The sequence below is a fragment of the Pleurodeles waltl genome, chromosome 11, assembly GCF_031143425.1.
Source record: "Pleurodeles waltl isolate 20211129_DDA chromosome 11, aPleWal1.hap1.20221129, whole genome shotgun sequence".
NCBI classification, from domain to species: domain Eukaryota; kingdom Metazoa; phylum Chordata; class Amphibia; order Caudata; family Salamandridae; genus Pleurodeles; species Pleurodeles waltl.
In genome coordinates, this window is record NC_090450.1 from 938,292,970 (window position 1) to 938,307,266 (window position 14,297).

The 14,297-nt window shown below is 49.0% G+C and overlaps 1 non-coding gene across 1 annotated transcript; it reads right to left on the reverse strand.

Moving 5' to 3' along the window:
• Positions 1-3,846: 3,846 nt before the first annotated feature.
• Positions 3,847-3,987, reverse strand: LOC138266695 (U4 spliceosomal RNA). Its single transcript, XR_011199628.1, has one exon. It is a non-coding gene; the product is annotated as a U4 spliceosomal RNA (small nuclear RNA).
• Between the last annotated feature and the right edge of the window lie 10,310 nt (positions 3,988-14,297).

Below are 14,297 nucleotides of genomic sequence, written 5' to 3' on the forward strand. Positions count from 1 at the left end.
TGAGTAAGACGTGTAGAGGGGAGCTGAACGCACTTGGGACCCCAATAGGTAAATACAAGAGTGACCCCCAGCGACCTGGAGAAGAGAGGTAATTACCTGTTTTTCACCCAAACCCACAGAGAAACTTTGCAGAAGGACAATGCAAGACCCAAGCAAGACTGGAAGAAACTGAAGATGGAGTCTGCCAGAAGAGGACCTGCAAAAAAAGGGGAGCAGTCCAGTTCCAGTTGGAGTGTCCGGTTGGGTCAGGAGCCACTACCCACCCTTCTGGTGATGCTGAACCAGGTTGACGAGGAAGGACAGGAGCCGGCTGTGCAGCACAAGAGCAGAAGAGGAGTTCCAGGAGTGATGCAGTCGGTGTTCCACATCGCGAGGAGAGATGCAGCACATAAGTGGTGAGGGAAAACCACTAACAAGACTTGGCAATGGCAAGAGTTCCTAAAAAAAAAGTTTGTAGAAATGCTGGGGACCAGGAGAGTCAGAGGGGACTCAACCCATGGAGGGGAGACCCAGGTGACCCCCACGAACTAGAAGAGTCTTGAGACGAAGATGGAGGCCCCACAGGCGACCCGCTGGCAGCAAGAACAGGAGTCGCGGTGAGGCCCACTCAGCACACCTGGCAGAGTTCCAAATCACTGGAGTAGCAGGAAGGAGACTGTCCATGTCAGAGACGAGAGCTGGAGGACAGGACTACATGGAGCCTGAAGATTCCTTGGATGAAGAGCCAACAAGCCTTGGTAGCTGCTAGAGTCGTGGTGCACAGGAGTACTGTCATGCAAGGAGGAGCAAAGACTCACCCACTCCAAAGATAGGCATCTGTTAGAGAGGACCAAAGGGACAACTTCAGACCACCACCTGGGTTGCAGGATGCACACAAAGTTGCAGGAGAGAGGATCCACGTGGCTGGTTGTCGAGCCGTTGGTGGCTGCAGATACTGGGGAGTGACTCCTTCACTCCAAGCGAGATTCCTTCTTACTTCTTTTGTGCAGACTGATGACTTACCACCCTCAGAGGGTGCACAGCCAGGGAAATGTTGCAGGAGCTGGGAGGAGCCAGAGAAACAATGTTGCAGAGGCAAAGTCGTCACTGGAGCTGCAGATTGTCGGTTCCTGTGGAGTCCAGTTGCGGTTCCAGTGGCCAGAAGTAAAAGTAAACATTGCAGAGGAGTCTTGTTGGAATCTTGCACGTCGAATCTGAGGACCCGCCCAAGAGGGAGACCCTATATAGCCCTAAAAGGGGGATTGGTCACCTAGCAGGGTGACCACCTATCAGGAGGGGGCTGTGACGTCACCTGCCTGACCTGGCCACTCAGATGCTCCCAGGGGCCTCTCGCCCATCCTGGATTCAAGATGGCAGAACCAAGTGATCCCCTGTAGGAGCTCTGGGGTGGTGATAAACAGGGGAGTGGTCACTCCCCTTTACATTGTCCAGTTTCGCACCATAGCAGGGACTGGTATCCCTGGACTGGTGCCAACCAGTTTCTGCAAGAAGGGCACCAAATGTGCCTTTCAAAGCATACCTGTGGCTTGGGGAGGCTACCCCTCCCAAGCCCTGTAACACCTATTTCCAAAGGGAGAGGGGTTATCTCCCAATCCCACTCCCAAAGGAAATCCTGTGTTCTGCCTTCCTGGGCTTGAGCTGCTCAAGCAGCAGGAGGGCAGAAACCTGTCTGGAGGGTGGCAGCAGCGAGGCTGCCCAGGAAGACCTTGCAAACTGGTAGGAGCAAAACTGGGGGGTCCACAAAGGAGCCCCCACAGTGCATGGGATCATACAACCAATACTGGGAACAGTATTGGGGTATGATTTCAACATGTTTCATACCAAGCATGCCTGGGTTTGGAGTTACCATTATGTAGCCGGACATAGGTAGTGGCCTATGTCCAGTACACAGGTAAAATGGCTTACCCGCACTCACAAAGTCCAGGAAAATTGAGCTGGAGTTTGTGGGGGCACCTCAGCTCATTCAGGGGCACCCTCACACACAGGTACATGCACCCTGCCCTCTGGGCTAGGAGGGCCTGCCATAGGGGTGACTTACAGTAACCTGCTTCAGTGACCTGTAGTAAAAAGAGTGCACGCACCCTTCCACGCAGGCTGCAATGGCAGGCCTGCAGAGAGATTTTGCATGGGCTCCCATGAGTGGCATAATACATGCTGCAGCCCATGTGGGACTCCTGGTGCCGCAGTGCCCTGGGTACGTGGGTACTATATACTAGGAACTTACATGGGGGCACCAGTATACCAATTATGGAGTGAAAAAGACCATGAACAACTGAATTTAGAGAAAGAGAGCACAGTCACTGGGGGTCTTAGTTAGCAGGATCCCAGTGAACACAGTTAAAAACACACTGACATTAGGCAAAAAATGGGGGTAACCATGCCAAAAAGAGGGTGCTTTTCTACAGGTGCAAGAAAAGTGACACTGCACTGGGTGCAGCTCCACTTTTCATAAATCTGGCCCTAAGTTTTATTGCGTGCATGGTACATGCCGCTGTGTACGTTCTGTGCCCTGTGCTCGTGCAGTCTACACATGTGCCGGATCTGGTAGCTGAGTTGGACGAGGCAACCATGCAAGGAATCTTTGTGTGACCTCATTGTCGTAGTATTCAAACAGGGCATACACGCTCAGGGGTAGATTTATGAAAAGTTGTGCTTGCACTAGGTGCAGTGTCATTTTTCCTGCGCACCTTAACGCCCCCCTCACGCCACCATGGTAGTGCCGTATTTAAAATACGGCGCACCATGGCAGTAGTTAGGGTGACTAGCCTCATAATGTTTTACGCTAGTCCGGTGCTTTGCAGGATTAGCATAAACAATAATGACGCTAACCCTGCAAAGCACCCAGAGGCCCATTGTAACCAATGTCAGCCTCTTTTTAACAATGTTAAAAATTGCAGGTAAAAATGGCACAAAGGAATCTCGTAGATTCCTTTGTGCCATTTTTACGCCTCTCCTAGTGCAGGAACGCCCTCCTTGCATCCTTCCATACATAATATGACGCAAGGGTTTACAAAGTGGTGCAATGCATGCATTGAGCCACTTTGTAAATACGGTCCGGGGAAAATGCCACTTTAACGCTGCCTTAGCGTAAAAAAAAAATGACGCTATGGCAGCACTAAAGTGGCGCTAGGGGCTCTCAAATATACCTTATAGCTTTTCATCCCTCTCAGGTGAAAAAATGGTCCCTAGTGCAAGGAAGGAAATGGGCCCTTTTGTTGCTGTTTGAATGATAAAATACGGGAAAAATTAGGGTTAAAGCGGCCCCCTGGGCACCTGCTGTACCAATAGATGGTACGCCTCTGTCCTTGAGCTCGGTAACATCTGTAATTGAGTGCCCTGAAGCGGTTTAGAAATGCACTTTGGGGCAGATTTATGAAAAGTGGAGCTGCCACTTATCTTGAGCCCCTGAACGCCACCATGGTAACGTCGCATTTAAAAAACGGCGCGGCGTTTTTGGCCTCGTTGGGCCACATTTGCGTCTAAAAAAAAGGACGGAAATGTGGAGCAAGGAGGCGCTAGGGGCTCCTAAATATGCCACTTTATATAACGTTAAAAGTCACGCTCGACACCTTCGTCAGCTCTCGTTCTGTTTCAAACACTGCATACAGTCTGAGCGAACTTTCTCCGCATTATCCTGTTGATAACAAACGGCTTCCAACAGAAATACGAAAACTAATCAAGACGAAAGCATCCTGAAAGTGCCTGCCGGATGCAGAAACTCCGACACACTAAAACTAAATCGAAAACAGTGAACTAAAAGAAAATAAACTCTGTGTGGTCTAGCCGACACCAACACGTTCACATAAACTACTAAAAAAAATCTTATTTTTATACATTAATATTCAGTCTCCTTGGAGACTGTCAAAAATTGCCAATATCGACTATATTTCAAATCGTCATGGCGGGGTATTGGGTAAAGTTTTCAATAAGCAATAATCGCGCCTCGGTTAGACCTCATTGGCTACGATACTGCCACTGCGCAAAGCTAACAATAAAAAGGCGAATAAAGGTGCGTCTCGGGGTACCACCTCATGATACAAAGACCAAGGAAACGTTTAGTTGTCCAAGAATTACTACACCTCCACTGGCTTCTAACAGGCAAAATAATACACTTTGTTAGGATTGTTTTATCAGGTTCCGTCCACTCTCTGCCCCAAATATTCCATACCGGCGAGCAGAGAACTCTGGGAAATTTTATGCTAAATAGTTGCACAGGTAGCGCTGCATCCTAGTTACAGGTTTGATGCTCTTCATGTGAAGATGGGGTCCATGCTGCTAGCGATGTGGTGTGGAAATGGAAGAAGCACGAATTCTTAAAGCATGTCTTCAAATGTTTACCAAGGAGGCATGGTAATCATTGAAAGAAATGTAAATGGTAAACTACATTTTTCGATACAGCACTTACTGCAGGTGAGCCGTTTCATTGAGCTACACAGTTGCATTTGCTGCATTTCATTTACACCTTTAAAAAATACAATTTTGGTTTCGTCGTTTCGAAAACATCTTAGAGTGTGCCGGAGAACATCTGTAAAATGAGAAACTCGGGAAATGGTGGACTCATATTAAGGGGAAGAAAGGGGGCAATAAGAAAACATCAATGTTGCCCCCTTATTTATATAAGTAGTAACTTCAAAGACCTATATGTCTCTTCAACAGTCGAAGGAGATATTTTTGCTAAGAATCGCTTCAAGTAGGTCAGAGAGCACACCAGCAGCTAACCAATTTTCTGCTCGTGTGTGTAAAGCAGAACCGACACTTTGGAGAATACTGTATGCATTTATGTTTGCTACTTTGCTGTGACTATACCAACAAACTGGAAGCAGCGGTTGAAGTCCGTAAAAAAGTATGGGGACCGTGATATTGTGGGCCTAATTAACATGCCCTTTACACCACTGCTGCATCATTTTTTTATGGGCGCACCAGTGACGTTAGCAGTGCACAGAACTGCTGCAGATTTACAAACTGACACACGGGGCCCAATGCGTCAGTTTGTAAAGCTTTCCGTCACATTATACCTTCCCCAGGTATAATGTATGCAGGGTAGGCCTTACCAGAGAGAAAGCCACATAGTTCTGACGCAGTTAAATTTACATTTCACTTTGTCATTTTGAGACTTCACTGCGTCAAAACTGTACCGCCTGCTCAGAGTAGGCGTAAAATTGATGCTGGGGTTTTTCCAAGGAGAGCCTCCTCACATTGCTAGAGCAGTGTCATTTTACGGATCTTGTCCAACAATGCGTAAGCTCAGCGCCAACAGATGCATCACACTTTCTGATGCATCTGTGAAAACGTGCACCATGGAGCTCTGTATTGTAAATACAGAGGATCTATGACGTTGTTAGGGGATCATAGGGAAACAGAAGAAATCTGACGCATCAATGTCGGCGCATCCGATTCTTGTAAGTGAGGCCCATAGGCAGTCACAAATCTTCAGTTTGCTAAACACATGTTCAATATTATTTGCCAAATATAACCAGCTATGGTTTGGGATATGCAGGTGGTGATAGCTGTTGATGATGCAGAGTACCAACATACAGAAATTGTCCTCTGGTAGTGGTGGGGAGGGAGGGCCCAACCTCTAAAAAAGTTTTCTGGGGGGGGGGGAGTGGCCAAAAAAAGTTTGAAGACCACTGTCCTAGGTAGACCAGGTGATTCTCCCAGCTGGAGCTAAAGACACCTATATTATCCAGATATGCTACACTGAAGCTTTCCAACCCCTGTAGAACTTTATAAACCAGCCTCTGAAATGTGGCAGGTGCAATTTTCAACCCAAAGGGCATCACTGTAAAGTGATAATGCCCACTAGGGGTGGAAAATGCTGTTTTGGGTTTAACATCATCTGCCAACTTGATCTGCCAGTAGCCAGCAGTCAAGTCAAAGGTGCTCAGATACTTGTCATCTGCCCTAGATATAGGATGAGCATCAGTGTTTTTTAACTGTTTTGAGACCTCTGTAGTCAACACAAAACCTAATTTCTCTTTTTCCATCTCGGGAGTGAGGTTTTGGGACACGCACTACAGGGCTGGACAAGGGCTATCTGAGGGCTCAATAACCCCTAGGTCTAGCACCTTCTGAACTTCAGATTTGATGCACTCCCTCACATGGTCAGGTTGTCTGTAAATTTTGCTATTCACAGGCAAACTGTCTCTTTTGTCAATGGTGTGTTTACACCGTGTGGTCTGACCAGGTGTCAGGGAGAAGAGTTCTGAGAACTGCCCTAGGATGTTTCTACAGTCCTCCTTTTGGGACTCAGACAGGCAGACAGAAAGGACTACCCCATCAATTGAGCCATCAGTTGTATTGTGGGAGAAGAGGTCAGGGAGAGGGTCTCTTTCCTCTTCCTGTCGCTCATCAGTAGCCATGAGCAGAGCCATGTCTGACCTATCATAATAGGGGTTATGGGGGCTTCCGGGAGTGCCAATGTCTACCAGGTAGCTGACCCCCCCTTTTCTCTCCACAATGGTGTGGGCACCACTCCACTTTGCCTGGAGTGCCCTGAGAGCCACAAGCTCCAGGACACACACTTCCTGTCCTGGCTGGTAGACAGTTAGGACAGCCTTCTGGTCATGCCATTGCTTCCCGAGTTCCTGGCTGGCCTGAAGGTTTTTAGTAGCCCTCTTCATGTACTCAGCCATCCTTGATCTGAGGCCAAGCACATAGTCCACTATGTCTTGTTTGGGGGCCTGAGAGGTTGTCCCCAGCGTTACCTAACAAAAGCAAGGGGATCTCTAACAGGGTGCCCAAACAGAACTTGAAATGGGCCGTAGTCCACACCCTTCTGAGGGTCCTCCCTGTTGGGAAAGAGAAGGCATGGTAATAGGACATTCCATCTCCTGCTGAGTTTTTCAGAGAGCCCCATTATCAAACCCTTGAGAGTTTTATTAAATCTCTCTACTAAGCCATTTGTCTGGGGATGGTAAGGGGTGGTGAACTTGTAAGTCACACCACGTTCCTTCCACGTGGCTTTCAGGTATACAGACATGAAGTTTGCACCTCTGTCTGATACCACTTCTTTTGGGAAGCCCGCCCTTGAAAAGATAATGAGGAGGGCTTTGGCCTCTGCAGGAGCTGTAGTGGTCCTAAGAGGAATGGACTCCGGTTACCTGGTGCCATTGTCCACTACCACCAGTATACATCAGTTCCCAGAGACTGATGGAGGGTTTAAGAGGTCAACAATATCTACCCCAACCCTCTCAAAGGGAACCAAAACCACTGGAAGTGGAAGTGAGGGGGGCCTTTGGGTTGCCACCTGTCTTGACAAGTGACAGAGGAGCGAGAAAACACATTTGTGTCTTCTGACATGTGGGGCCAGTGAAAGTGCGGGAAAAGCCTGTCCTAAGTCTTACTTTGCCCCAAGTGATCTGCCAGGGGAATGTCATGTGCAAGGGTCAACAGAAATTCCCTACATTTCAGAGGGATCACCAATCTTCTGGTGGCACCAACTTTGAGATCCCTGGACTCTGAATAAAGGAGTCTGTATTCCCAGTACACCTTATGGGTGCCACTGACATCCCCTGCCTGTTGTGCTGCAGCTTGCTGCCTCAAGCTCTCCAGTGTTGGATAAACTTGGTGTTCCCTACTGAGCTCATCCCTGGTGGCCCCCCTGCACCCAAGAGTTCAGCTGTGTCAGCTTGAAGCTCCTCTGGTGTAGGTTCCACCCAGGGAGTGGATTCTGAACCCTCAAGAGTTGAATCCTCACTGGCGGCTGGAGTAGGGCATAACTTCTTACAGTTCCTGCCCTTGGATTTAGGAAGCTCTTAGGCCATTGTTCCAGGCTCCAAGGTTCCTTGCTCTTTTTGCTTCTTAGCCTGTGCTCTGGTAAGGGCATAGATATGCCCTGGATGCTCAGCATTGCTGCGTGCACCTCCAATTCCACCTCTGCCAAAGCTGAGGTCTCCAAGTCGTCCCCTAGTAGACATTTTACACTTAGGTCTGAGGAAACCACAACCTTTTTAGGACCTGTTACACCCCCCTCGCCCCACCCACCCACCCACCCAGCTGAAATCAATAACTGCCATGAGGTGGAACAAGGTCTTGTTCTGAATGTCAGTCACTTATTACGTGTGACCAAGTAGGTGTTGCTCAGGAGACACCAGTTTTTCAGTCACCATAGTGAGCCTGGCACCTGTGTCCCTGTAGGCCTCAGCCTCACCACCATTTATGAGGGGATGCTGATTGTACATACCCATATTAAGGGGACAGGCAACAAGGGTGGCAAAGTCAATGCCCCCAGCAGGGACCAAGACAGCCTCAGTGGTCTCTCTAACTAGCCCAGACCCCACTACAGACTCTAAGGTGAGCCCAGATACACTCTTAGATTGACTACTGTTAGTAGTCCCACCGCTACTGCTATTGTGAGGGGAACTAGAAGTACAAGTGGGGGTAGTAGTGGTGGAAGACTTAGTGGTGCCTTTCGTAGGGCAGGAGCTCTCCCCTACCCTACGGCCTTTGTTTTTGCAAACATAACACCAAGGCTTTTTGTAGTAGGAAGAGGAAGAGGAGGATTTGTTCCCATCACCAGATGGGTTTTGTGGTCTGATAAAGACTTTTTTTTTATCTTTGTCCCCACGCTTATACTGAGACCTACCTGCTTCCTTCATTTTGTGGTCACCCACTGTGTGAGCCTTCCTACTCACCCTGGTGCTGACCCACTTGTCTGCCTTCTTACCCAGTTCTTGGGGAGAGGTCAGATCATAGTCCACCAGGTACTGATGCAGCTGATCAGACACGCAATTATTCAAAATGTGCTCTCTTAAGATTAGGCTGTATAAGCCCTGATAATCATTGACTTTGCTCCCATGCAATTAGCCTTCCAGGGCCTTCAAGGAACAGGCCACAAAATCAACCCAATTATGTGAGGACTCTTCCCTGGTCTCTCTCATCTTGATTCCATATTGTTCAGTAGTCAGACCAAAGGCACCTAAAAGTGCAGATTTTAAAACTGTGTGGTTGTCTGCATCTTCTTCTCTGACTGTGAGGAGTCTGTCCATACCCTTGTCAGAGAAGGAGAGCCACAAAATAGCTGCCCACTGCCTCTGAGGGACCCGCTGTACCTTACAGGCCCTCCCCAGACCAGTGAACCACTTGTACATGTCATCACCCATCTTGTAAGGTGGGACTACTTTGTTCAGGTTCCTAGAGTCGAAAGAGTCCTCCTTGACCCTGTTGTCCCTGAAACTAGTACGTCTGCCATGTAGGGGTCCTAACCCCAACCCCTGCATTTCTCTCTCCACTGCCAAGGCCTCCCTATCTAAGGCTAGCTGTTGCTACTGCAGCCTCAGCTTGGCTTCCTCTATTCTCAGTTGCCTGAGTTCCCTGCCTAGGGATTCTTCCCCTGAAGTTGAGCAGTGGGTTCCCTCAGATATCAAGGAGATGTGAGAGTGGGCAGAGGAGGATCTATTCCTATTCTTGGACACCCTCTCAACCAGCCCTCTATGGACAAAGGTGGACCTACTGGTGTGACCCCCCTTTAAACTGCTAACAGTGCTCCTGACAGGACTGTGGGTGTGTCTAGACGTTTCCTGATCCTCCTTGGGTACTTCCTGACCCACCTCAGTGGCTAAATCATCTTTTTCTAGCACTGGACGGTCAGACTCTTCTTCTTCCTCCTCACCTCCTGGCTACCAGCATGTTCCTGGCCAATCTGGAGGAGCCGGCCCAGAAGTAGAATTTATTGGATTTTCTCCCTGTCTTCAGCTTTCTCTCAGCACATATCTCCCTAAGTTCTTGGAAGGTCCGGTTCTCATAGGGAGAATCCATGGGCTGAGAGGTATGCTCTGCTGAAGACATGTCAGCTAGCTAGAGTGGTGTAGAGTCCCTAACTACTCTAGCACTAGGCTCCCAGCAAAGTTTGGAGCAAGGGCTATACCAACCCCTAGCTTACCCAAACTCAGGAGACTAGATCCCTAATACTAGATGTATTGTGTACCTAACAGTACTAGCCTTTCCTGTGGAAAGTACCCAGTGGCAGAGTGGTAAGGCAATTGCAAGTGCTTATCCCGACGCTAGACCACCAATGTAGGAAGCTGGCCTGGTGTGTGGTATATGCCTAAGGTGTTCTCACCCTATACCAGGTCGAGGTATCCCTATTAGTGTAGTGTAGGCAGTGTCCAGGAAGCCAGGCTCTCTATAGGTATCTGTGGATGAGCAGGCCAGGCTTATCTAGGAGACATGCAAAGCTTATGCAATACCACTGTAGTCACACAACACTTACACACATGAAAGAACCACACAGTGTTACAAAAATAAAGGTACTTTATTTGGTAACATCAATACTAAATTACTATATAGGGGTTATGCTCTGTTAGCAGGTGAGTAAACACAATTATATATACACACTGGTACATAGGAAAAGGCATTGAAATGCAATAGAAAACAGTGAAAGAACAGTATGCAACAGGAACCCTAGGGGGAGAACAAGCCATGTACTAAAAAAGTGGAATGTGAAGGTCGGACCCCCACCCAGGTGAGTAAGACCTGTAGAGGGGAGCTGAACGCACTTGGGACCCCAATAGGTAAATACAAGAGTGACCCCCAGCGACCTGGAGAAGAGAGGTAATTACCTGTTTTTCACCCAAACCCACAGAGAAACTTTGCAGAAGGACAATGCAAGACCCAAGCAAGACTGGAAGAAACTGAAGATGGAGTCTGCCAGAAGAGGACCTGCAAAAAAAGGGGAGCAGTCCAGTTCCAGTTGGAGTGTCCGGTTGGGTCAGGAGCCACTACCCACCATTCTGGTGATGCTGAACCAGGTTGACGAGGAAGGACAGGAGCCGGCTGTGCAGCACAAGAGCAGAAGAGGAGTTCCAGGAGTGATGCAGTCGGTGTTCCACATCGCGAGGAGAGATGCAGCACATAAGTGGTGAGGGAAAACCACTAACAAGACTTGGCAATGGCAAGAGTTCCTAAATAAAAAGTTTGTAGAAATGCTGGGGACCAGGAGAGTCAGAGGGGACTCAACCCATGGAGGGGAGTCCCAGGTGACCCCCACGAACTAGAAGAGTCTTGAGACGAAGATGGAGGCCCCACAGGCGACCCGCTGGCAGCAAGAACAGGAGTCGCGGTGAGGCCCACTCAGCACACCTGGCAGAGAGTTCCAAATCACTGGAGTAGCAGGAAGGAGACTGTCCATGTCAGAGACGAGAGCTGGAGGACAGGACTACATGGAGCCTGAAGATTTCTTGGATGAAGAGCCAACAAGCCTTGGTAGCTGCTAGAGTCGTGGTGCACAGGAGTACTGTCATGCAAGGAGGGGCAAAGACTCACCCACTCCAAAGATAGGCATCTGTTAGAGAGGACCAAGGGGACAACTTCAGACCACCACCTGGGTTGCAGGATGCACACAGAGTTGCAGGAGAGAGGATCCACGTGTCTGGTTGTCGAGCCGTTGGTGGCTGCAGATACTGGGGAGTGACTCCTTCACTCCAAGCGAGATTCCTTCTTACTTCTTTTGTGCAGACTGATGACTTACCACCCTCAGAGGGTGCACAGCCAGGGAAATGTTGCAGGAGCTGGGAGGAGCCAGAGAAACAATGTTGCAGAGGCAAAGTCGTCACTGGAGCTGCAGATTGTCGGTTCCTGTGGAGTCCAGTTGCGGTTCCAGTGGCCAGAAGTAAAAGTAAACATTGCAGAGGAGTCCTGTTGGAATCTTGCACGTCGAATCTGAGGACCCGCCCAAGAGGGAGACCCTATATAGCCCTAAAAGGGGGATTGGTCACCTAGCAGGGTGACCACCTATCAGGAGGGGGCTGTGACGTCACCTGCCTGACCTGGCCACTCAGATGCTCCCAGGGGCCTCTCGCCCATCCTGGATTCAAGATGGCAGAACCAAGTGATCCCCTGTAGGAGCTCTGGGGTGGTGATAAACAGGGGAGTGGTCACTCCCCTTTACATTGTCCAGTTTCGCACCATAGCAGGGACCGGTATCCCTGGACTGGTGCCAACCAGTTTCTGCAAGAAGGGCACCAAATGTGCCTTTCAAAGCATACCTGTGGCTTGGGGAGGCTACCCCTCCCAAGCCCTGTAACACCTATTTCCAAAGGGAGAGGGGTTATCTCCCAATCCCACTCCCAAAGGAAATCCTGTGTTCTGCCTTCCTGGGCTTGAGCTGCTCAAGCAGCAGGAGGGCAGAAACCTGTCTGGAGGGTGGCAGCAGCGAGGCTGCCCAGGAAGACCTTGCAAACTGGTAGGAGCAAAACTGGGGGGTCCACGAAGGAGCCCCCACAGTGCATGGGATCATACAACCAATACTGGGAACAGTATTGGGGTATGATTTCAACATGTTTGATACCAAGCATGCCTGGGTTTGGAGTTACCATTATGTAGCCGGACATAGGTAGTGGCCTATGTCCAGTACACAGGTAAAATGGCTTACCCGCACTCACAAAGTCCAGGAAAATGGAGCTGGAGTTTGTGGGGGCACCTCAGCTCATTCAGGGGCACCCTCACACACAGGTACATGCACCCTGCCCTCTGGGCTAGGAGGGCCTGCCATAGGGGTGACTTACAGTAACCTGCTTCAGTGACCTGTAGTAAAAAGAGTGCACGCACCCTTCCACGCAGGCTGCAATGGCAGGCCTGCAGAGAGATTTTGCATGGGCTCCCATGAGTGGCATAATACATGCTGCAGCCCATGTGGGACTCCTGGTGCCGCAGTGCCCTGGGTACGTGGGTACTATATACTAGGAACTTACATGGGGGCACCAGTATACCAATTATGGAGTGAAAAAGACCATGAACAACTGAATTTAGAGAAAGAGAGCACAGTCACTGGGGGTCTTAGTTAGCAGGATCCCAGTGAACACAGTTAAAAACACACTGACATTAGGCAAAAAATGGGGGTAACCATGCCAAAAAGAGGGTGCTTTTCTACAGGTGCAAGAAAAGTGACACTGCACTGGGTGCAGCTCCACTTTTCATAAATCTGGCCCTAAGTTTTATTGCGTGCATGGTACATGCCGCTGTGTACGTTCTGTGCCCTGTGCTCGTGCAGTCTACACATGTGCCGGATCTGGTAGCTGAGTTGGACGAGGCAACCATGCAAGGAATCTTTGTGTGACCTCATTGTCGTAGTATTCAAACAGGGCATACACGCTCAGGGGTAGATTTATGAAAAGTTGTGCTTGCACTAGGTGCAGTGTCATTTTTCCTGCGCACCTTAACGCCCCCATCACGCCACCATGGTAGTGCCGTATTTAAAATACGGCGCACCATGGCAGTAGTTAGGGTGACTAGCCTCATAATTTTTTACGCTAGTCCGGTGCTTTGCAGGATTAGCATAAACAATAATGACGCTAACCCTGCAAAGCACCCAGAGGCCCATTGTAACCAATGTCAGCCTCTTTTTAACAATGTTAAAAATTGCAGGTAAAAATGGCACAAAGGAATCTCGTAGATTCCTTTGTGCCATTTTTATGCCTCTCCTAGTGCAGGAACGCCCTCCTTGCATCCTTCCATACATAATATGACGCAAGGGTTTACAAAGTGGTGCAATGCATGCATTGAGCCACTTTGTAAATACGGTCCGGGGAAAATGCCACTTTAACGCTGCCTTAGCGTAAAAAAAAAATGACGCTATGGCAGCACTAAAGTGGCGCTAGGGGCTCTCAAATATACCTTATAGCTTTTCATCCCTCTCAGGTGAAAAAATGGTTCCTAGTGCAAGGAAGGAAATGGGCCCTTTTGTTGCTGTTTGAATGATAAAATACGGGAAAAATTAGGGTTAAAGCGGCCCCCTGGGCACCTGCTGTACCAATAGATGGTACGCCTCTGTCCTTGAGCTCGGTAACATCTGTAATTGAGTGCCCTGAAGCGCTTTAGAAATGCACTTTGGGGCAGATTTATGAAAAGTGGAGCTGCCACTTTTCTTGAGCCCCTGAACGCCACCCTAACGCCACCATGGTAACGTCGCATTTAAAAAACGGCGCGGCGTTTTTGGCCTCGTTGGGCCACATTTGCGTACATTTGCGTCTTAAAAAAAGGACGCAAATGTGGAGCAAGGAGGCGCTAGGGGCTCCTAAATATGCCACTTTATATAACGTTAAAAGTCACGCTCGACACCTTCGTCAGCTCTCGTTCTGTTTCAAACACTGCATACAGTCTGAGCGAACTTTCACCGCATTATCCTGTTGATAACAAACGGCTTCCAACAGAAATACGAAAACTAATCAAGACGAAAGCATCCTGAAAGTTCCTGCCGGATGCAGAAACTCCGACACACTAAAACTAAATCGAAAACAGTGAACTAAAAGAAAATAAACTCTGTGTGGTCTAGCCGACACCAACACGTTCACATAAAC